This window comes from Camelus ferus, chromosome 15, assembly GCF_009834535.1.
Source record: "Camelus ferus isolate YT-003-E chromosome 15, BCGSAC_Cfer_1.0, whole genome shotgun sequence".
Taxonomy (NCBI): Eukaryota; Metazoa; Chordata; class Mammalia; order Artiodactyla; family Camelidae; genus Camelus; species Camelus ferus.
In genome coordinates, this window is record NC_045710.1 from 17,231,072 (window position 1) to 17,254,150 (window position 23,079).

The 23,079-nt window shown below is 45.9% G+C and overlaps 1 long non-coding RNA gene across 1 annotated transcript; it reads right to left on the minus strand.

The window, feature by feature from the left end:
- Window positions 1-16,852: 16,852 nt before the first annotated feature.
- On the minus strand, window positions 16,853-22,283 carry LOC116668844. Its single transcript, XR_004326038.1, has 3 exons — window positions 21,926-22,283; window positions 21,291-21,351; window positions 16,853-18,070 (listed from the first exon to the last, which is right to left on the minus strand). It is a non-coding gene; the product is annotated as an uncharacterized LOC116668844 (long non-coding RNA).
- Window positions 22,284-23,079: the final 796 nt, after the last annotated feature.

A 23,079-nucleotide genomic window follows, 5' to 3' on the forward strand; every position in this document is an offset into this window, starting at 1 on the left:
TAGTCTGAAAATCTCAAACTCCCAGTCTATCCCTTCCCATCCTCTTCCTCCCCTGGTAACCGTAAGTTTGTTTTCTATGTCTGTGAGTCTGTTTTTGTTTTGTAAATAAGTTTGTTGAACACACTCTTTTTGATTTTAGTCCTTTGAAATTTTGAGGGACTGTTTAAAGGATGAACATATGGTCCATTTTGATTAATGTTTTAAGTACATGTCAAAAGAATATATATTCTATGATTGCTCAAATATTCTGTATATTTTCTATACCTATATCCTCTCTGATTGTCATCTTATTCTATTAGTTACTAATATAGATGTACGTTTTTTAAATTTCCGCATTATTTTGTGAATTTAGCTACTCCTCACTTTGGTTCTGGCATAAAAATAACTCTTTACAGAAATCCAACGGTAAATGTAGGGCAGTGGCGGAAGGTAACAGAGGACCCAGGATAAAGACAGCAGAATGGTGCTGGAGCATGATGGGAATAGGATGCTGACGGGAATAATCCAGTGGAAGAGGGGAAATCGATGTTGCAGATGGGAGTGGGAAAAACCAAATAACCCAAGTCTTTAGAACTGAAATGGGGTCCAGAGGAAGAACCTGGCTTCCAAACAGTGGAGGGCCTTCCTCTTCCAATAAAGGAGGTGCAGACACAGGAGACTTGTAGGATAAGCCATGGTAAGATGAGTGACTTCTGTCTGTACCAAAGCCTTTAACTTTAAACCCAGAATTTTCTGGGGATTATCCTGAGGAAATATTTAGCAGTTATTATAAACATAGTTCAAGATCACTCATACAACATTGTTTATAGTAGCAGTAAAATGAAATCCACTAAACATCTAGGGTGTAATTATAAAAGCAATAGAGTGTACTTATTAAAATTATGATAAAGCTAATCAACAGAATACTTTGCAGCCATTCAAAATAATGTAAATGTTTATTTTTTGACATAAAAAAATGTCCACTGTGTTTGTTAAAGGAAGGAAATATGATAAAACATAGATACACAGTTAACACTTGAACTGCATGGAACCACTTATACTCGGAGTTTTTTCAATAAATCTTTGGTACAGTACTATGTGATCATGGTTAGACCATGGGTGTGGGACTGAGGATAGGGAAGGCCCACCAACTGTGGGTCTTGAGCATCTGGGAATTCTAGTATCTGTGATGAGCCTTGAAACCAATCTTCCGCATATTCAGAGGGATGACTGTAAATGCAGATAGAGAGAGAAATAAGAATAGAGGAAAAAAGATACCAAAGTGTTAATAATGGCTGTTCTGGTTATTTAATACTATCACAGACTACCCCAGAAACGTGGTGGTTTTAAACAATAGCACTTATTTTGCTAGATTCCAGTCTTTTTTTCAATGGTTGTGCAGGAGTCAATTGTGGTTTTGTTGTAGCTGCGAGGAGAGGCGAGCTCGTGGTCCTACTGCTCCGCCATCTTGACCAGAAATCCTAAACAACACTTGTTTTGCTCATGCACCTGCAGTACAGGCAAGGTTTGGCAGAGCCAACACATCCCTGCCCTACTTAGCATCAGCTCGGGCAGCTCAAAGGCTGGCACCTTTAATTATCTGAAGCCACTCACTCACATGACTGGTTCCTGGTCTGGGAAGACTCAGCTGGGGGCAAGAAGACTGGGACACTTGTCCTCAGATGCTTGTATCTCTGTGCAGCCTTGCCACGTGACCTCTTCAGCATGGTGGCCTTAGGGGAGCTAGACAGCTTACACACAGGCTTAGGCCTCGCACGCTTCCATCTGGGGGTGATTAGCTCTGCCAGGTGGAGGGGGTGGGTGGTTAACAAGGGCTTCCCAGAGAAGGGGATGCTGAGTTGGGCTGAGCCTTGATAAAAAAGGGCACCAGGAGGAAGAGAGGAAAGGCATTCCAGGCAGAAGGAACAGCATTTGCAAAGGGCTCAAGACAGGAAAAACCTTATGTTCATGGAATGCTGGTGCAGGTGGTAGAAGGGGAGAAAGAAGACTGGAAAGAGTCGAGGGAAGAGGGGAGGAGGTGGGGACCATTTAGGGACTGAGTTAGAGGAGCCCCAGGACCAGCTTTCTGCGGCAGTGAGGAGGATGATCAGAGGTGGAGCCTGGAGACAGCAGGGGTGGTCAGAGGCCCAGTGCTCTGCTCCAGGGCCTGGAGGCCAGTCCAGCCAGCGGTGGGAGCAGTGACATGGAAGATGAGACAGAGGCAGTTTCATGAAATACTAAAGAGGCAGCATCAGTGTTGGGGAAGGAGTCACGGACATGCCCCAGTCTGAGGTAGACATGGCTGCATGGCTGGCACAACGTGGCGTCACGGTTAGGAGCACAGCTCTGGGGCCAGACAGCCTGGTCCTAACCTTGCACAACCACTGCCCTGCTGTGTGACTCTGCACAGATTCCCAGCTTCTCTGTATGAGTCGTCCCATCTGTGAGATGAGGGAAACGACTGCACCAGTCTACGTGGCTGCCGGGTGGAGGAAGGGAGGTGAAACTGTAAAGATCTTAGAGCAGGGCCTGGCCTCTGGTTAGCCCTTATCCTTACGGTGACGGTGACGGAAGTGCTGGTCCCAAGAGAGCCTCCTGGAGTGGAAGGAAGGTGGGAAGGAGAGGAGGGAGGGAGGGAGGGAAGAAGGGGAAGGAGAAGACGGGAACAGACAGGAATCTTTGGACAGAGAGCTGATGCTTCGTTGGTGGGGTGGGGGGTTGACTGTGAGGAATCCTGGGGCTGAGGTGACGCACTCACACCTGGCTGTGGGTGCTGGGCCAGGGCCGCTCTCGTCACCCCAGCTTTTCACCTTTGAGGGTTTAATTGGAAAAGCGATGTCACCAGGGTGTGAGTGCGTTAGGAAGACAGGTGTGGAGGCAGCCTCTGCGAGGGGAGGAAGTGCTGGGCGGACAGCAACAAGGACGAGGTGCTGAGAACCTGTTGTGGGGGTGGGGTGGGGGAACACAAGGAGGGCAGCCTTGCCCTCAGCCTCCAAGCCCTGGGGCCAGACCACGGGGGACATTTCACTGGGGGAAGAGAAGGCTTAGGGACGAGGCTGCCATCTGCCTGCGTTTTCGCAGACTCTGGGACAAGCACCAACTTAGGCCTTGAGGGTCGGTGTGAGGGATGGTGGGAGGGAATCCCAGCCCCATCCTGGCCGCCCTTCTTAGCTTATGCTCCAAGTCTTTGTGGACAAGCTGGGGAGGCTGCCAGCCCTGCTTCAGGTCAGAACAACTGTCCCTTCTCAGAGCTCCTTGGGCAGAGCCTGGGCTTCTGCTGGAGGGAGCACTTCATTTCTGATAGTGTCTGTGTCACGGGGGCCTCAGGGCTGCTTAGATGATGCACCTGGTCTGCAAGGGGACAGTTTCCAAGTCAGTGTATGAGAAGTTCTGGCAAGGTGCCTGGTACAGAACTCGTGCTCGAGAAGTATTTACAGAGAGAGGATTGGAGGGAGTAACTGAGGAAGGGAGCCCCTCTGAAGCCTCAGTTTGCAGAAGCTCAGTGATCCTCTAAAACTCTAAACCTCCTCTGTAGGATATATGAAGCTAAAACAAAGAGGTGATCTTCCTCCTCCTGTGTCTGAATTAGAAATAGCCCAGCACCTGCTCCTGTATGTGTGTGTCTGGTGAGGATGGCGGGGATGGGATGGGGAGAAGCTCAACCCAACCTGATTGCAGCAGCCCAGGGGCTACAGGCAGCTTTGGAGTGGTGCTAGCCCCCACGACCCCAACCTAAGTCACTGCAGGCTTCTCCCCTTCCAGGCACCTCCCTTTCCAGAGGTAAGAAGAGAGGATGCTGAGTGTCCTTCTACAGGGGGAGCCTCCTGACCAATGTGATGTGGGTGCCAGGGAGAAGGGCATCCCAGTAAGAGAGCAGAGCAGGTGTGGAGACTGGGGGGGGGGGGGCAGACAAGCTGAGGGACCTGGGGAGGATGATGGGTCAATAAAGGGCCATGCTCAGGCTTTGGGGTCTGACTGGATGCTGGGGGGAGAGAGAGAGAAGTCGGGCAGGATTTAGGCGTGGGGCTAGGGGGGGCAGACTGGGAGGACTAGAAGGGAGGACTAGAAAGGGGGGTTGGGGAATTGCTGAGACACATTGACTTTGAAGCAGCTGCAGTTCAGTGTGCCTTCTGCCCAGTGCCAGGACCCCAGGGGGGCTGCTCACTCAGGACTTGCCCGGAGGCTGCTAGGTGCAGGGAAGGGGAGGGGCAGGTTTGTAGGGCGAAGATCTGGTTCTATCACCCACTCACTCACTCACTCACTCACTCAACAAATGCTTATTGACCCTACATGTGCCAGGTCAGATCTGGTCTGTGCTCCCAAGGGGGCTTCCTTCAGCTCTAGGGAAACTGCTAAAAGTAGTCAGCAAATAATTACAAGTTGTGATAAATACAATGAAGGAAACAGAGTGGGAGAGGGGAGGGGAAAGGCTTCTTAGCAGAAGGGAGAAAGTGCAAAGGCCCTGAGGCAGAGAAGATAAGAGGTTCCAGGGACTGTTGGAGCGGAAGCAGGTGGCCGGGGAGCAGTCCTTGATTTGAGGGACAAGAGGGACCAGGCCTTGGAGGCTGAGAAGGTTGTTAGACGACAGTTTAGATTTTATGCCAAGTGCAGAGGGAAGTCATTGCTGGGTTTTAAGCAATGGAGTAACAGGATCCAATCCCTTGAAAAGGGGCTCTGGCTGCTGTCTGGAGAACCAATCAGAGGGCAAGCAACCAACAGCCTCTTTTTAGGAGTCAGAATCAATAGGACTTGAAGATGTGGAAGTGAAGCAAAATGAGGGGTGGTTAAGGATGGTTCTGGAGTTCTGGTTTGAGCAGCTGGGGGTGGGGCGGGTGCCAGTCAGTGGTCTGGGGAAGACTGGAGGTTGGGGAGGCAGCTGGGTTTGGAGGAGGAAACCATGAGCTCTGTGACCTTGGGCAAGTTACCTAATTTCTCTGAGTTCCTCTGGGGACCGCCAAAGCCCCAGCTGACAGTGCTTAAGAGGATTCTTGTTAAGACTCAGGAGCAGGTGCGAGAAACCCTAACTACCATTAGATTCTTGTCAATAGAAACAGCAGTTATGAATTCCTCTGAAGGGGAGCCTGATGGGCGTTGGGGGACAGAGGTAGAGCTAGTCTCCAAAAAGGGACCCTGAAACCTGGAGCACCATGGAGGCGAAGGTCTGTGGCTCCCCAGACGGCCCATGAAATGGGGGAGGGCACCCCTGCCCTCCTCTATCCCCTGCAACACACACTCCCATTTGCGGTTTCTTTCACTGCTGGCTCCATTCAGCACAGTGGCTGGGCCACTTCAACAGCCTTCAGTTTGACCCCAAGGGCAAAGAGGAATCAATTTGTGCAGAGTTGAAATGGAAGAGATTTCAACTGACCTTTGAATAGGGTTTTAATTTGCTTTATTACAGCCAAAGGGGCCTTATGAAGAGACCCTTGAGGCTGCTTTTATCCGCTAATGCGGGCCCCAGTGCAACAACCCTGCCTCCATCTGCATGCCCTGGAGGCGGGGTGGGGTGGGAGGGGGTGCAGAAGGGCCCAGGAACCGAAGTCCACGCCCCTCCCAGGAACTGGTCTGCAGCCCCCTTAGGGTCCAAAGCAGAGTCAAGAGAGCAGGAAGAGCCGACCCGGGTTCCAGCCCCAGACCCTGCCCTGTTGCTGGGTGGCCTTGGGACCCCAGCCAGCACCGCCCCCCCAGGCCTCAGTCTCCTCATCTGGACAGTGGATGGGAGAGGGGATGTAGACTAGATGGCCCCTGGGTCCCTTCCAAGCCTGATGTCCTATGGTTTGAAGATCGGATCTGGAGTCAAACTCTGTGGTAGAAAATAACTAGTCTCACAGAGTGTGACCTGGACTGGGGACAGCAGAGCCCACTGGGCCGAGGAGCTATGCCCTCTCTGTCCATCAGTCTCTTGGGCCTTTCTCATGCCCTGTTTTTCTCTGAATTTTCTGCTTGAGGCCCCTCTCTTGGGCCAGCCAGTTCTCTGTTCTCTCCCCTCCAAATTCCAGAGGAAGCCAATGGGGTCGCTTGACTAATTGTCTTTTTTTCTACTGAGAAGAATCTTGCAGGCAGCTACCTCGGGGGTCCAGGAGGCCTGAAGGAGGCCAATCCCAGGCAAAGAGCCCCTGTGATTGCTTCGCCACACAGGTCCAATTTGGGTGCAACACCCCAGGTGAGAGGCCTGTGAGTTGGTGCTTACAGTCCTGCGTCAGAAATGACGGGCTCTCCGCCTTTGTGCTCTGTATGTGTGTGTGGCCACATGGAACCAAGTGAGTGTTCATTCAGAGCCACTGCCTTATCCTAATTCCTCTTTTTCAAATGGAGGGTTTATTCCTGTGTAATCAGAACAGAATTCCTGGAGGTGGGATCTTGCTGAAGATGTCATGGACATTAAGAACATAGCAGACTCTCCAGAGTCCAGGCACCAGCAGCCACCGTCTGATGCAGTTGTTATCATAATGGTCTTTCTGTGGGGAAATGCCTTTGTTAGAACCTCCGGCATGACAGCCGCTTTTCCAAAAGAATGCAGAGTTCTCCAGCCAGGGGTGGAGGTGGGGAAGAGTGACGTGGGGGCCAGGAAGGACGCTGATAATGTACATCCATTAGTGCATCGCAGGAGAGGCATTCAGAAGCCCCGGAATGGTCCTCCTTCCTCCAGACCCAACAATGACTGCATGGAGGGGACCTGAAGTGGCCTTTTTACAGGCACTCAGCTCAGTGCCATCTCTGACCCCCGCCTGTTGGGTGCCTGACTTCCATTTTCATGCCTTCCTCAGAGCGGCTCGGACAGCGAAACCCAGCAGCCGACCTGAGGCCCAGAGAGCCCATGCCGTGCCCTCATGTCCTGTTGCCCTGGCCTGGGCAGCCGGTGCACAGTGACCTGCTGTGCAGCAGCTCCAAAGCCCATTCCTCTGCGTATGCGCCTGGCACGCGTGTGTGCATGTGATGTGAGCGGTGCAAGGACATCTGGAAAGTAGTTTGGTTTTTAACAAAATGGCCAAAACCTTTATGTCAGATGAAAGTGACGTCCTTCAAAGCGCCCCCTGGGCAGGCATCATTGGTGCCAGTGGTGGGGCCGGAGCTGCAACATTCGACAGACCCCTCTGGGAGAGCCGCCTCTAAGACCAGTTTCTAAGTCATTTGAGGAGGTCAGTCTTCTGACTCCAGGGTCACATTTTTTAAAAACTGTGTCAATTATGTTCCTTTTAGTTCTCCTTTATACTACAGTTAGATCTTTATACTGAAATATTTTCTATTCATGATGGGTGTGGGGAGTTTATCTTATGTATAAATTTCATTTCAAGATAGTAAATAAGATCTTGGAGAACAGCTGCTCTTAAAGGGGAGATTTGCAGCTGATTGGGATGTAAAATAATGTATCTGCTTTGGAAAATAGTTTGCAGCTCTTCAAAAAGTTAAAATTGTTAAAAACAAGACAACAGGCACAACATGGAGTTGCTTATGCTAAGCCCCATGTCACCAAACCAAGGCTTAATTAGTTTTGGCTCTCCCAGAAATGGGATCTTAAACCAGTCAGGCAGGAAATCAGGAATGGCCTAATCAGCTCTAGTTAGATAATCTGACAGACCCCTGTCATCCCCTAAAGGAAAGTAACTTTGCAATAACCAACCTGCTTTTTGCTAATGTAACTTCCTTGTTCCCAGTCCTTTCTGCCTATAAAATTCTTTCATTTTGGACAGCTCCTCGGAGTACTTCTCTGTCTGCTAGATTGGATTCTGCCTGATTGAATCAATTTTGTGCACATAAACTCTTAAAAATTTTACTATGCCTCAGTTTATCTTTTAACAACATAGAGTTACCATATGACCCAGCAAGTCCACTCCTAGGTGTATTCCCCAAAACTTCTACATGAATGTCCATCGCAGCATTATTTATAATACCCAAAAGTGGAAACAACCCAAATGTCCATCAATTGATGAGTAAATAAGCAAAATGCGATATATCCATACAATGGAATATTATTCAGCAATAAAATAATGAAGTACAGACAGATGCTACAACATGGATGAATACTTAAAACATTACACTAATTGGAAGAAGCCAGACTCAAAAGGCTACATCCTATATGATTCCACTTATATGAAATGCCCAGAAGAGGCAAATCCCTAGAGACAGAAAGTAGATTCCTGGTTGCCAGGGGCCAGGGGTGTTGGGGAAAAAGGGGAGTGACCACTAATGGGTATGAAGTTCTTTTTAGAGTGATGAAAAGGTTCCAAGATTGATTGTGGTGATGGGTGCACAGCTCTGTGAATATTACAAGTGTCATTTTCTTGTACATTTTATTTTCTTTAATTTAAAAAAAAAATTTGGAAGGGGGAGTAATCAGGTTTACTATTCATTTATTTTTGGAGGAGGTGCTGGGGACTGAACCCAGGACTTGTGTATGCTAAGCATTCACTCTATCACTTGAACTGTACCCTCTCCCCTCATTTTCTTGTATACTTTAAATGGATGAATTGTATGGTATACGCATCATTTTCAATATGACTGTTATTTAAAAAGGGGTGATTTTTTGAGAAAGAAATGACTAGAGAGAAAGCCATGTGTGTCTTTCAGCGTAACAAAAGAGGAGAGAGTCCTCCAGACACAAGGATGTGACCTTTTACCCCTTTGTGCAAGAAATGCCACCCAGTTCTTCCTCCCATCTCTTCCTTTCCTGTGTGTCTTCTTTAATGTTCACACTGGACATTTCACTTCCAACGCTTCTGCTCACTGAACACATGTGGGGTTTTCCCCACCCCAGGAATTCTCTACGGCACCAGCTGGGTGTCCTACAAAGTAATTCAGTTCTGACACTATCTACCTGGAGACAGTGTCAGATCCCACAGGCTATGGGCTCAGTCCCACCAGACTGCTGCTCCCCACTTCAGATTAGTTACAAGCCTTAGGTCCCCAGGTTTCCCACAACTTCTGTCCAATTTGGCTAAAAATTGGTCAGGTTCCCATGACCTCCTCCTCAGGTGTGATTAATTTGCTAGAGCCACTCACAGAACTCAGGGAAACACTAACATTTGCCACTTTATTAAAGGATAAGGTAAAGGCCACAGAAGCACAGCCAGGGGAAGGGATACGTAGGGTGGGGTCTGGGAGGGTCCTGAGCGCAGGAGCCTCTGTCCCGGCGGAGTTGGGGTGCACCCCCTCCCGGTGTGAATGTGCTCACCCACTTGGAAGGGAGCTCCCCAAACCCTGCACTGTTGGGTTTTTACAGAGGTTTCCTCACGTAGGCAGGAAACTGCATTTCCAGCGCCTCTCCCCTCTATGGAGGATGAAGGGTGGGGCTGAAAATTCCTAGCTTCTCGTCAGGGCTTGGTCTTTCTGGGGACCAGCCCTATCCAGGAGCCCACCCAGAGTCACCTCGGTGGAACAAGGGATGTTCTTAGTGTTCTTATCACTTAGGAAATTACAAGGGTTTCAGGAGCTCTGTGCCAGGAACAGGGGCAGAAGCCAACATACGTATTTTTTCTACTATCTCACACCGTTCCATGGGCCCCTCCTATGGTGGTCTAGGAAACCCCATCCCATCTAAACAGGCGAAAGAATAAGGGGGTATGATATAACACCTTAAGGAGTCATTTCAGGGGGTGGGGGTGGGGGTGGGTGTTAGGGACAGGAAGATGTGAAAGAATGCTTATTGAATTTAAAAATGTATTAGGAAAAGGTGATGTTTCAGAGATAAAGACTAAGCCAGAAGAAATACAAGAACAAGTTAACACAAACACATAATTACAAACATAGCGAAAGAATAAAGTGTGAAAAGACATAGGTAAAAGAAAAATCACATAGAAAAAAAGAAAGAAAAGGGTTCTAGAGAAAATGATAAAGAAGCTAGACAAGGGAGATCAGAGACATGTTTTATTGACGTCTCCAGAAAAGAATACCAAGGCAATGGAACAAATGAATATTTAAAACTGTAATTCAAGGAAACACTGCTGTAATAAAAGGCTTTAAAATATGGATATCCATATGTTGTAATGCTTACATTAAAAGGGCATTCCATAACTTGAAAAATTGACTCAAAATGTTAAATACTGACAAATATTCCAATACAATCATTGGGCTCTAATTACAAGGAAAATATTCTTTGAGCATAATGCAAAAAGTCCAAATCCAGTATGAATCAAAGAAAAGCAATAGAAAATCAGACTGGCATCGGACTTCTTGGCAGCAATATTTTAATTGAAGCATCACCCTCACGGAAAATTGTGAACCAAGGATTTAATCTTTAGCTAAACTACTGTTCGAGTAGAAAGGCCACAACCAGATTTGAACATGCAGGCACTTACCACAGACCAAGTTTAAGGCAATTACAGAATTGTTCTGAAGCTTCAGCATAAGTCTGTGGCTGTGGTGGGCAGGGGGAGGGTTGACATTAAATGTAAAGAACTGAAAACTATAAAAGATGAGCAAAGAGAGACGAAGCTATATAGTGTCAGATGCTGTGACAGGGTAGAAATAATTCAACTAACTAAACATGGGAGAACCAGAAAGGCAATAGCACAAAATAGAATAAGGTCTCTGACGGCCTCTGGTTATGAGGTGACAATAAACAGTGTCACTTGAAATTGAAAAATCAAATGATGCTTATTTCAGATTACAGAGGTAAAACCCTGAGCAACAAATTAATGGGCAAAGGAGAGAGAGAGAAGTAATTCATAACTAATGTCAGTATGGGATCATATTAGGAAGTTAGGAGACAATATTTAAATATCTAAATAGAGAGATAACTAAAGGTATTCTGCAATAAAAGTACCCATCAGTAATAATCACTAGAACCATACTATGCATCTTCCAAAATGCCACAAGAAGAAAAAGAACAAAAAGAGTCCGTCTAGTGAAAAAATGGATTGGGTATGTACAGCAAATAGTATGTATTTAATGTAATGTGTGAAATGCAAAGCAATTTGACAAACCAGGACCAAGTAAATCATATTCATATGTGTAAGTGGACTTAAATCATCTATAAAGAAAAATATTTCGGTGGGAGGGTATAGCTCCAGTGGTAGAGCGCATGCTTAGCATGCATGAGGTCCTGGGTTCAATCCCCAGTAGTCCCTCTAAAAGTAAATAATTAGGTAAACCTAATTACCTCCCCCTCCAACAAATAAACAAAAAATAAAATTAAAAAAATGAAAATATTTTCAAGGTTAAAAAAACAATTTGGTGGTGGGGAGGGCACAGCTCAGTGGTAGAGCGCGTGTTTAGCATGCATAAGGTCCTCGGTTCAATCTCCATTACCTCCGTTAAAAAATAATAATAATAATAAGTAAGTAAAGAAATAAACCTAATTACCTCCCCCCTTTAAAAAATAAATAAAAATAAAATAAATAAATTTTTAGAAAACAATTTGGTGCTGTATAAAGAAACATACATCAAAAAAAAAAAAAGGATGGGGTGATTTGTGAGGAAAATCAATTAAAACTTGTGATATAGTCATAGAACGAAATACCACTCAGCAATAAAAAAGGAACAAACTACTGATAAATGTAACAACATGGATGAACCTCAAAATCGTTATATTGAGTGAAATACTCCAGGAGAGTTTTCACAGTATGTATGGTTCTGTTGATGATAACAAAGCTCATCTAGGGTGAGAGAAATCGGATGAGCAGTTGCCCCTGGGGGTGGTGAGAGGGTTGACTAGGAAGAGACCAGAGGGAACTTTCTGGGGTGAGAAAATGCTCGTGGGTTACAAAGGTGTATGCATTTGTCAAAAGCGAACAGAAGGTATTCTCACTGCACACACACAACTCACTCTAGGTAGACTATATCCCGATTGAAAAAAGAGGAGAGAATGGTGGCTACGTTTGCCCCGAAGGAGTCTATGAATTTCTTCAGCGGTCCGGCAGAGCAGGGCAGCTGTCCCCACACATCCAGCCGCTCCAGTGGCACGTGCTACGGCCCCTGCCCCAGCTCCATCTGTGATGACTGGTCCCCAGGGCTGCTGGTGGCCTGGACTTGAGAACCCTGGGACAGTCATTAAAAGGAAACAAATGTCATCAGGGGACCCTGGCTTTTCAGCTGCAGCCAGTGGGAGAGGGTCTGCGGGCCCCTCTTCCCCTAACAAAGCCCTAGCCTCTAGTTGGGCCACTGCCGCCTCCCTTCCACAGGCCTAACTGGGGAGGGGGATGGTGGGGAGGGGAGACAAAAGGGGCAGTCACATCTCCATCTTCCCTTTCTGCTTTTAAAAAGCATCTCGGGTTGAAAAGGCAAGGTTAGCAGATGGCGCCGGTGGGGGAATGAGCTGGGGAGGGGAGAGGCTTTCAGGCCAGCCCAGGCTGGGAGCTATCTGCCATTGTGCCCACGGCCTTCAGCCCACGGCACTCCGCTGAAGTGGGCAGATGACAAAGGCCCCAGAGCCCAGTGACTCTCGGCCCCACATACGTTTTTAGACACTAATGACGGTCAGCCAGGGGTAATGGGATGTGAACAGCCGGGGGGGGGGGGTGTCGGGGAATGGGGGGTGTGTGGGGTGTGCGCAGGAGGAGGGAGATGGGGCTGGGGGTGCTCTCAGAAGTTCTCAGGGGCCCTGGAGTCTCTCTTCCACAACTGACCTCCACTGCTGTCCACTCAGGGGCCAGCTGGGCCATCTGAAATAACAGACTCAAAGCCCCAGGGCTCGCCCATGTGACAAAGGAGGGCAAGGACGCACCCCGTCCCCCCCCCCCCGCCCCCACCCCCATCCTGAGACTAGCTGGAGCCTACGGCCCAGAGGGGTTCTCCTCTCTGCCACCCCCAGAGGGCAAGGCAGGGCCAGGGCGCCCACGGGGATGAGAGGGTCACTGTGGACCTGAGCACCCAGCAGTCTCTCCCTCAGGGAAGATCTAGTAATTGACCAAATTAAGTTGAAAAATGTGTAATGACGTGGAAAGATGTTCACGCTGTTTATCAAGTGATAAACAGCAAGTGGTAAATCAGTATCTAAGGTCTGACCCCATTTTCACAGTTGTAACAGAGCATACAGAAGAGATTAGTAGCCCTGGAGCAAGTGTGCCACATTCTAACAATGCTTACCCAGGGGGTCCCGGGAATTTTTGTTTTTTTCTTTTCCATTTGTCTCTAAATTTTCCAAATGCTCTAAAATAAGTACATAGTCCCTCTGCAAGAAAACAATTTTATTAATAATAAATTTTAAATGAATGATAACAAAATAAATACAAAGCTCCCTCTTTTACATCCTGCCATGGTATCTGAAACCGTCCTATCTCAAAATAACCCTTTCGGTCAAGGCCTTGTCTTAAGGAGTAAAGGATGGGGCCTTGAGGGTACCATGTAGGTGAGTTGAGTCCCATCTCGTCATACTTTGGGACTTTGACGTGTGGCTTCTCCACCAGAGGTGCTTCAGAGAAAATGTGTCACCGTGTGAGAGGCAGTGTGGGATCACGGACAAGACAGGAACCCGGCGTGACAGCAAGAAAGACTTCGCCTCGGTGGTCAGGCTCAGAGGTCTGAGCAAGGACTGGTCTCTGGAAACACTCTCATCTATGACCTTGAAAAGAGGGCACCAAATGATATCAGCCCTTCAAGGCTAGAGGTGACACTAAGCCCTACAGGAAGGTGAAATTCTGACTTGCTGGTGACAAATGCAGAGCAGGGAGGACAGAAGGGCAGAGGGGAGTCCGATGCAAAGAAGGAGCTGCATGTTTAACGCTGTCAGGCTCTCTCTCTGTAAAGACCAGGAAAGGGGTCGGAGAGACAGCCTGTTCCCCAGCAGGGCCGGATGGTTAACTCCATTCAGAGAGACCAAAGCACCGGGGGGCACCAGCAAGAAGGAAACAAGAAACAAAAACCATAACAAAACATACCTACCGCATCCAAAATAAAATGCCTCAGGAGTCCTGGCCACCACATCCCAGCATCCCACGCAGGACACAATGGGAACAATTAAAAAAAAATTTGTTTATGTCAACGATAATCATTTCCCTCCTTTCAGATCCACAGAGATGTGTAAGTGTGCTGATACCCAGAGCTGGGGGGATGCTAAGAAGTTGACTCTCATTTGCAGCTTGGAATGAGTGAGCAGCAATCTGAATTTTCTTTTCTTTTTTTTTTTTTTTTAATGAGGGTACTGAGGATTGAACCCAGGACCTCGTGCATGCTCAGTATGTTCTCTAACACTGAGCTCTACCCACCCCCTGAATTTTCATCTCCATATTGTCAATGTGCCTGCCCTTTACCACAGCAGCCTCGTTTCTAGGATTTTATCCTAAGAAAATGCACGAAAAGATGCACGAAGATATATGAAGGAAGGCTTTTGTGTTTGTAAGAGTTAAAAAATAGAAGCAACCTAAATACCCATCAACTAGAGGTTGGCTGATTAAGTCACGGTGCTTCCCTGTGCTCGAGTGATGATAAGCCCCAAGAGGGCAGAGCCAGCATCTGCTGCGTCAACCCTGAACACCCGACATGCAGGACGGAGTCCGGCACGTGGCAGGTGTTTGTTCACTGAAGGAAGGTACAAATAAACAAACATAAAATGATGTGGTAAAGCATTCTGGAGGAAAGAGGCTGAGGTCTGGTACTCCGAGTATCCAGAGGCAGTTACAGTATATTGCTGAGTAGAAAACACGGGTCACAGCCCAGCACGATGGATTTGCATATGCATTTGTTTAAGTCTGGGAGGGTTTATAAGAAAACGAAATACAAAAGGTCTGTAAAGAACCCGCTGGAGATATTCATAGTGCTGACTGCTAGATGAGTTAGATGATGGAGGCTCTTCTATTTGCATTTTTTACATTTTCTGACTTTTCTGTGATAACCATGTACATCTTATAAGACAAAACACAAAGTTAAGTTTTAACAACAATTAACGCGGAGGTAAATTCCTGACCCATGGAATCCTTGAGCATAATAATGTGGTTACTTTGCCATTGCAAACTTTGGAGGACTCAGCAGTAAGAACCCAAACAATGATGCTAGAGAGGAGTATTCAGGCTTTATAGTTCATTGTTTCCAAACGGTGAATACTGTTCCATTATAGAGATAATCCACAATTCGCCTGACTACCCAGCTACCAATGGCTGTATATGTTGCAGTTTCTACTGCTCATTTATTCAATAAATATGTATTGAGGATCTATTATGTGCCAGGCACAGAGCAAGGTGCCAGGTGCTGGAAATGCTCTGGTAAACAGAGCAGCCTTTGTTCTAGAAGCTTTTGTTCCAAAGAGAGAGAGTTATTTAAGAAAGTAAGCAATCACGTAAATGCATAACTGCAAATTGTGGTAAGTACCATGGAGGAAAAGAAAAATTCCTAAGAATCTCTAATTTGGGGCAACACAAAAATTATCAGGATTATGATGATGATAATAATAAACATCACAGGGAATGACACAGGCAATTAGAAGCTCGAGGAAAAGCAAAAGGCTGTTTGAGGAAGGAAATATAATTAGAGTGCAAATTTGTCTTCTCAGTGAACAACATTGCCATAGTCCTAATGATTTAACTAAATGTAAAGTATCAGTTTGGGGATTCCATTATCCCCAAAGAGGTAGTAGGGTCAGAGGGAGTCGGTAGATGTTTAAAAATTAGATTAATCAAAAACAGCATCAGAGGCATCTTATTTAGAGAAACTGAGTTAACTACCAGAGAAAGCAGTGGAGAGGGGTTGCCCCTGGGTTAGAGGGCTGGAGGTGGGGAAAGAGATGAGAAACCATTGTTTTTCCTTCATTGATTTTCATTCATTGATTTAGTCAACACTTTTTTACTGAGCTACTTTGATGCCAGGCCTTTTCCAAGGCATTAGGGATACAGAAGTACACAAAACAACCGAAAAATGGAGTTTGTATTCTAGAAAGAGAGAAAAAAAAAGTAAAATAAGTAAGAAAAAATAAAATAAGTAAAATCCAAAGTAGGATACAGAGTGGTATGTGCTAGGAGAAAAAAAAAAAGCAGAAGAGAAAGATGGGATGAGGGTGGGAAGGTTACAGTTTTAGACAGATGAGCCAGAGATGACGTCACTTAGTGACACGACTAAAGTGGTGAAGGAGGCAAAGGAGAGAACTTACCAAGCAGTGGGAACAGCAAGTGCAAAGGCCCTGTCGTAGGAGTGTTCCTGGTGGGTCTGAAGAACAGAAAGGAGACTTGCGAGGCTGGACTGGAGTGTGCCAGGGGAGAGAAGTGGAAGATGAGGCCAGGCAGATAACTGGCAGTCAGATCAGGGAGGGCCTTGTGGGTCATTGTATCTTCTGGTAATAGTTGATTCTTTTTACCATGTATCTGTATAACTTTTACTTCTATTTTTAAAATTTATTTTAAAGAAATAACTCTGCTAGAGAAAAGACTGGAGGTGGGGACCTCAACAGGAGACTATGTAGGCCATTCAAGTGAGTAATGTTGGTGGACAGGGTGTGGGCAGTTGAGAGACTGTCAGGCCTGAGATTTATTTAGGGGGTAGAATTGAGAGCACTTATTGGCTGAAGGGGTCAAGAACATAGACAGCTTGATGTGTGGTCCCCGAGTGTCTGGCCTGCACAATGGTGTGCCATTTATCACAACAAAGGAGAGCGTGTGCTCAGATATTGACACATTGAGTGTGAGAGCCCTCTGAGCCCCTTGGGGGGAACCTCAAGAGACCATGGGTTGAAATCCTCATACACTGCTAGAATGTAAAATGGTGCAGCTGCCTTGGAAAACAGTTTGGTAGTTGCTCAAAAAACAAAGCAGAGAGTTACCAAATGACCCAGTAATTCCAATCCTAAGTACATATCCAGGGGAAGTGAAAACATAGTCATGCAAACACTTACACACGAATGTTCACAGCAACATCACTCATAATAGCCCCAAAATGAAAATAATCCAAATGTCCGTCCATTGATGAAATATCCATCCAGTGATAAACAAAATGTGGTTTATATTTATGGTATACAATGAAATTTTATTTGGACACAAAAAGGAATGACATACTGATACACACTATAACATGGATGCACCTGAAAAACACGATGCTACATGAAAGAAGTCAGACACAAAAGGCTATCTGCTGTATGATTCCATTCACAGGAAATGTACAGAATAGGCAAATCCAAACAGACAGAAAATAGATTAGTGGCTGCCAAGGGCTGAGGGGAGAGGGTAACAGGGAGTGACTGCTCATGGGTACAGGGTGCCTTTTTGGGAGTGATGAAAACATTCTAGAATTACACAGTGGTGATAGGTGTGCAACCTTGTGAATATACTAAAAACCACTGACATACACACTTTAAAATGGCAAATTTTATGGTACGTGAACTATTTCTTACAAATAAAAAAAGGAGTTGGCTGAATGAGACTGGAGCCATTGAGGGGTCAGAGCTGCAGGCTTAATGGAGGGAGAGTCAGCATAGAGATGACGTTTAAAACCAAGGAAACGAAGAGTCACACCCAGACAGCACACAGAGGGGAGAGGCAGTGGAGGCCTAGTGCCTGGAGAAAGAGCCACATTTAAAGCTTGGGTGGCAGAGGAGGGGCCAGAGAGGGAGGGAACCAGGATAGGGTAGAGCCCCAGGCTGCAGGGTCCCTTCAAATCTGGCTATTTTACACCACGGTGCCCTCGGCAGTGATTCTGTGTGTCTCTACAAGAAAGATCCTAGAGGTGGAACTTCTAGGTCAAAGGGCATAGGCATTTGTAACTGTGATGGATACTTCAAATTCTCCCTCTCACTAACACTGCATGAAAGCGTCAGTCACAGACCAAATCTCTTTCTGTCCTGAATCAGGAGTGAGAGAACCAGGGAGCCTGCCAAATGGAAAGAGGACCGGAGCTGGCTCAGGGTCCCGGGAGAACACCGCAAGGTTGTGGTTGCTGGGCGTGACCTGACGGGGCTGGCAAGTAGCCAGAGTTACTCAAGGAGCTCGGCAGAACCCTAGGCAAGGGGTGATTTGTACTGTGGGGACAGAGACGGCCCAACTGAGATCCCGGGGAAAGGAACAAAGCAGCAAGAGATACACAATGCAGGGCAAGAGTCCTCACTCCGGAATCCCAGGTGGCCACCAAGCTGCTGTGTGACCTTGGATGAGTCACCTCGCCATCCTGGGCTTCAGACAGCTCTTCTGCCAAGTTCAATGTCTATCCAGGAGCCTTTCCCTCTTTAGAACTCTGGTTCCTGTTGAAGAATAAGAATAAATCTTCCTTTTTATCCCAACCACCAAAATCAGGGCAGTTTTTCCTTTGGAAGTTTTGTTCCTGTGGTGCTTTTGCCAATCTCTGTCATGGGTCAGGTGGTCATGATTTCAAGCAGGTTCTGACCAGAACAGCTTAGATCAATTCAGCAAGCATTAACTGAGGGTCCCAGGTGTAAGACCACCATCAATTTACCTGGATGACCTGTCTCCCTGCAGCCACCTTGCACCTCTACAGACTAGTCTCAATGCAGCAATTCAGAGCAAAAGGCAAAGCCTATCACTTCCCATAGGGTCTGTGGGATCTTGCATCCCTAAGGGACCCACACCCCCAACTACACACATACATTCCCAACTGAGCACACACTCCTGCCTCAGGTCCTTGGCACATCCTGTCCCCTCTGCTTTCTCCCAGATGACCAATAGTTCTGCTCCTTCACTTTACTAAGATCTCTGCTCAAAATTAACCTCATTGGAGATTTCCCTGACCTCTTTATACAAAATAGCACCACAGGTCCGTCACTCCTAATCCCCTTATCCTGCTTGTTTTTCTTCACAGAGCTCATCAACACCTTCATGCTGTACTTATTTGTCTCCTCTACTCCACCCAGTCATCACCACCACCGAACTGTGAGCTTCACGAGGATAGGGTCTGCTGTTTTCCCAGTGCCTGGAGCAATGCCTGTGCAGAAGAGGCCCTTGGTGCATATCTGGGGAGAATGGATGGATCCTCCCATAAGCCCCAGCCACACAGACCAGGACCGCTTGCTTTCTGAATAGACAAATAAATAAGACAGGTTCTGAAATCAAGCTAAATTTAAATTTTGTTGTTGTTGTTGCTGCCAAGCTAGGCATCTTTCTAGGCCTGAGTTTGCCTGTGTGACTCTGAAGGTTAGCAGGTCTGGCACAAACTCTGTGAGGATGGGAACCGAGTCCCATTCACTGAGAAGGTACTCAGAAGGGGCTCAGTACTCAATAAATAAAAAGTTGGTTCAGAGAAGGTGCACAGCCCAATGGGACGGGTTGTGTTCTTCACACAAAAGCTGTTGCCTTCAATCTGGGGAGCTGAGATCTGGGTGAGGGAGAAATGGGATTGATTCCTGTCACCGGGAAGGTCCCCAAGCATGTAACTAAACCTCCATGTGACAAAGTCTTCAGAAGAAAACTGGTTTGGTGGTTGCAATCCCCTACAGTAGGGCAGCCCTGCCCTCTGGTGGCCACTTAGTGCAGTGCCATCATGGAAAAACTAACCAAAAACTTAAGGAAAACATTTTTTTCATTCTACAAGTTGCCTGACTCCACAAGAGACAACAGGGAAGACAGAAAATAAGGGAATAAAAAGTAATACACTTGATGCTACTAGAACTTCCACTCTTATGCCAGTTTTATGCCTAGTTCTTTCATTCAATCAAGTTTTATCAGAGTGCCCACCTTGTCCCAGGCACCGTTCCAGGCAATGGCTGTGAACAAAACAAGTTAAAAAAAAAAAAAACTGATTAAATTATTTTTGTGATTACATATTTCAGGCTGCCTACCTATTACTGGTAAAATATATAAGTGAAAATAGTAAGTTTCTGAAAATAATCTTAAAAGGTAACAATATATATATTATAAAGCTGGAGTAAATAAAGTGACTTGGCACACATAGAAGAATAGGCAGAAAGATCAATAGAACACAATAGAGAATCCAGAAATACACCCAACTATATGTGGAAATGTAGACTGTGATGAAGGTGGCATTCCACGAGTTGGGGAAACGGATTACTTGGTAAACAGTACTAGGAAAATGGCTAGCCACTTGGAAAACAAATGCGGATCCATACTTTTCTCCTTCACATCAAAATAAACTGCAGGTGATTCAAAGCTCTAAAGGCAAAAATCGAACCATGAAAGCATGAACATATTTCTTTTGTAACTGTAGAGTAGAAAATTATGACAATAATTCCATAAGCCAAGAAGGATAAGATTAATTAATTTGATTCTAAAAAGCATAAAACTCTCTCATGGCAAAAATATAGAAAGTCTAAGGACAACTGGAAAATTGGGAGAAGTATTTGCAACAATATGAGAGACAATGTTCCAATTTCCTTAAACACAAAGAATGCTCAGAATTCAAAAGCCAAAGATAAAGAATCCCGCAGAAAGAGAAGGCAGAGCAACTCAGAAGAAAAAAGAGATGTGTGTGGATAACAGCTATATTCAAAACTCAGCCTAACGCATAATTTAAAAGATACAAATCAAAATAAGTTGCCAGTTTTTACCTATCAGAGTGACAAAGAGACAGGCCGTGTTGGTGAGGGCAAGGAGAACGAGCAGACTGTGGAAATGGAAATTGGAAGGCCTTTCTGAGAGGCACTGCCGGCAGCTATCAACATATTAATTGCACGTCCCCATTAAACCAGCAATTCCACGTCTAGGAATTGATTGCACTGCAGCATTATTTACAAGAGCAAATCACTGGGAACACCAGGGCGCAGGGCGCTGGGTGCTGGCTCTGGCAGTAGGGAAAGAGCTCCAGTGCACACTTGCAAGTGAAAAGTGCATGTGCCGATGTCTGCGTTGTTTGTTTCTTGAGGTTGCACACATACACACGTATATGTATATGCAACTATATACACACACATATATGTAAAAGCACTGATATGCTTTGAAAAAAAAATGGAAGTAGGCAGAAAAATTGGTTACCTCTGGGAAGTAGGCCTGGTGGGTGCCAATGAGGGAGAGAGGGTTCTGTCTCGGACTTTTCACCTTATGTCCACCTTCACGATTTGAGGTTTTATAATAAGCGTGTATTAACTTTTGCAATAGTGCCAAATTGTGTCCTTGCTGTTGTTGTTGTTGTTTTAAGATCACTCGGGCTGCAGTGGAGTGAACTGACCGCAGGGGCTGTCAGTGGCTTGTGGAGAGACATTTGGTTGTCCAGGTACAAGACACCTTCACAGGTACAAGCCGCAACACCTGGTAGGAGCCTGCTCAGTACCTGGGAGACTGGGTGACACACACTCCTGCCTACTCCCAGTTGACACGAACCACCTTGCTTTGTCTGCTAGATACTGGGGTTCTCAGTCAGATTTCCTCCAAAGAAAGGCATTCAACCACAAATAGAGTTGCCAGATTTAAATTAAAATGCAAGACAATATTTGGGACATACATATACTAAACAGGACATACCAAACAGGGTATATACATATGCTGAAAAATTACCTGTTGCTTATCTGAACCTCAAATTTAACTGGGCATCCTGTACATTATCTGGACATCTTAACTGCAAAAAAAAAAAAAAAGTTTTAATGAAATTAAATAAAAATTTCAGTTAAATTAAGAATAAAATTAAACAAAAAATTAAAATATCAAAGTAAAATAAAATTATTTTTTAAATAATATAAAATAAGATGTAAAAATTTAAAATACAGGGGGAGGGTATAGCTCAGTGGTAGAGTGCATGCTTAGCATGAACGAATGAGGTCCTGGGTTCAAGCTCCTGCACCTCCATTAAAAAATAATAATAATAAAAATAAATAAATAAACCTAATTACCTCCCCTCCAAAAAAGAGTTTTTAAAAAAAGATAAGCGTAAAAACAGAAAAAAAACACTTGAAAAAATGATAGAATTTGGAATAAAAAATAAAATGCAAAATAAAAATTGATAAAAATATAAAACAAAAAATAAAAGTAAACGTTAAGTTTTTTTTAATAATAAAATAAATTAATAAAATAAGATACAAACAGAATAAAATAAAATATAAAACACTACACCCCCGGCGGGCGAAGGCGGCCCCTAGCGCCCGCAGGCCGTCCAGCCGGCCGGCGGTGGCGTCTCCGGCCCTGGAAGCGCTCACCTGAGGCTCCGCGCGGCGGCCGCTCACTCCGGGACAGTGGCCCGGGGCCTGCAGAAAGCTCTGGAAGAGCCGCTGCCCCGGGACCACCCTGCCGCGCCTCCCGGGCGGCGATCTCCCCGGAGAAGTGGGGGCCTATCACCCAGGGCCCTCCCCACCCGGCGCCCGAAGGACGCCGCTCTTTGTCAGGCGCTTTTTAAACCGAATCCAGTGTGTTCTAGAAACGGCTTTCTGCCGCTCCGAAAGGAGCTCCGAAGAGTGAGCAAGTGCCGCTCTGTTTCCCGGAAAGTCGCACGCCCCTCCTCGCCTCTGCCGCCTTGTCTCGCTGGGGAGAAGGTCGTGGGCGCCCGCCGGGGCAGCGAGGTCCCGGGACGCCCGCCAAGGCTCGGGGGAGGGTGACGCGGTTGACAGCGCCTCTCGCTGAACTTTGCTGCCCTTGCGTTCTGCCACTCAAATCCCAGGTGACATTGTGTAGGTAGAAACAGGTGGGGGTGTCCTTGGTTTTTCCTACAGATCTGAATGCTGAAAGGCACAGCAGACAATTTTCGCTAGGTTCGGGAAAAGCCAGTCTACGCTGGAAAAGGCCATAATAAAGGTATCATAACATTAAATTAATAACACACAATATAGCTACAGTGCTCCAACCTTACGCCCAGTACTCCCACTCCCTGGGAATTTATTCTAATGAAATAGTTCAAAAGAAAAAAGTGCTATATGCATAATAATGTTCATTTATGGCATTATTGACAATGGCTCAAAAGATCTAGTAAGGAGAATGGTTACGTAAACGATTTCACACCCCCAAGATGGAGCGCTGTGTAGCAGGTAAGTGACTATTGCCAGAGCTGCAGAAACACAGGGAATGTTTACAATATCATCTTAGTGTAAAATGGTTTAAAATGAAATGGTACATACTCATGGCTTACAGCTCCTTAGATTGCTTTTTTTAAATTGCTGTTTTATTTAGCTAATTGTGGCTTCACATGCAGTTGTAAGAAATAATACAGAGAGCTCCCACTTTTACTGTATCCCTGATGGTTAACATCTTGCAAAACAAGGATATTGACAGTGATAAAATCCACTGACCTCATTCAGATTTCTCCCAGTTTTATTACACTCCTCTCTGTGTGTGTTTAGTTCTGTACAATTTTATCTCA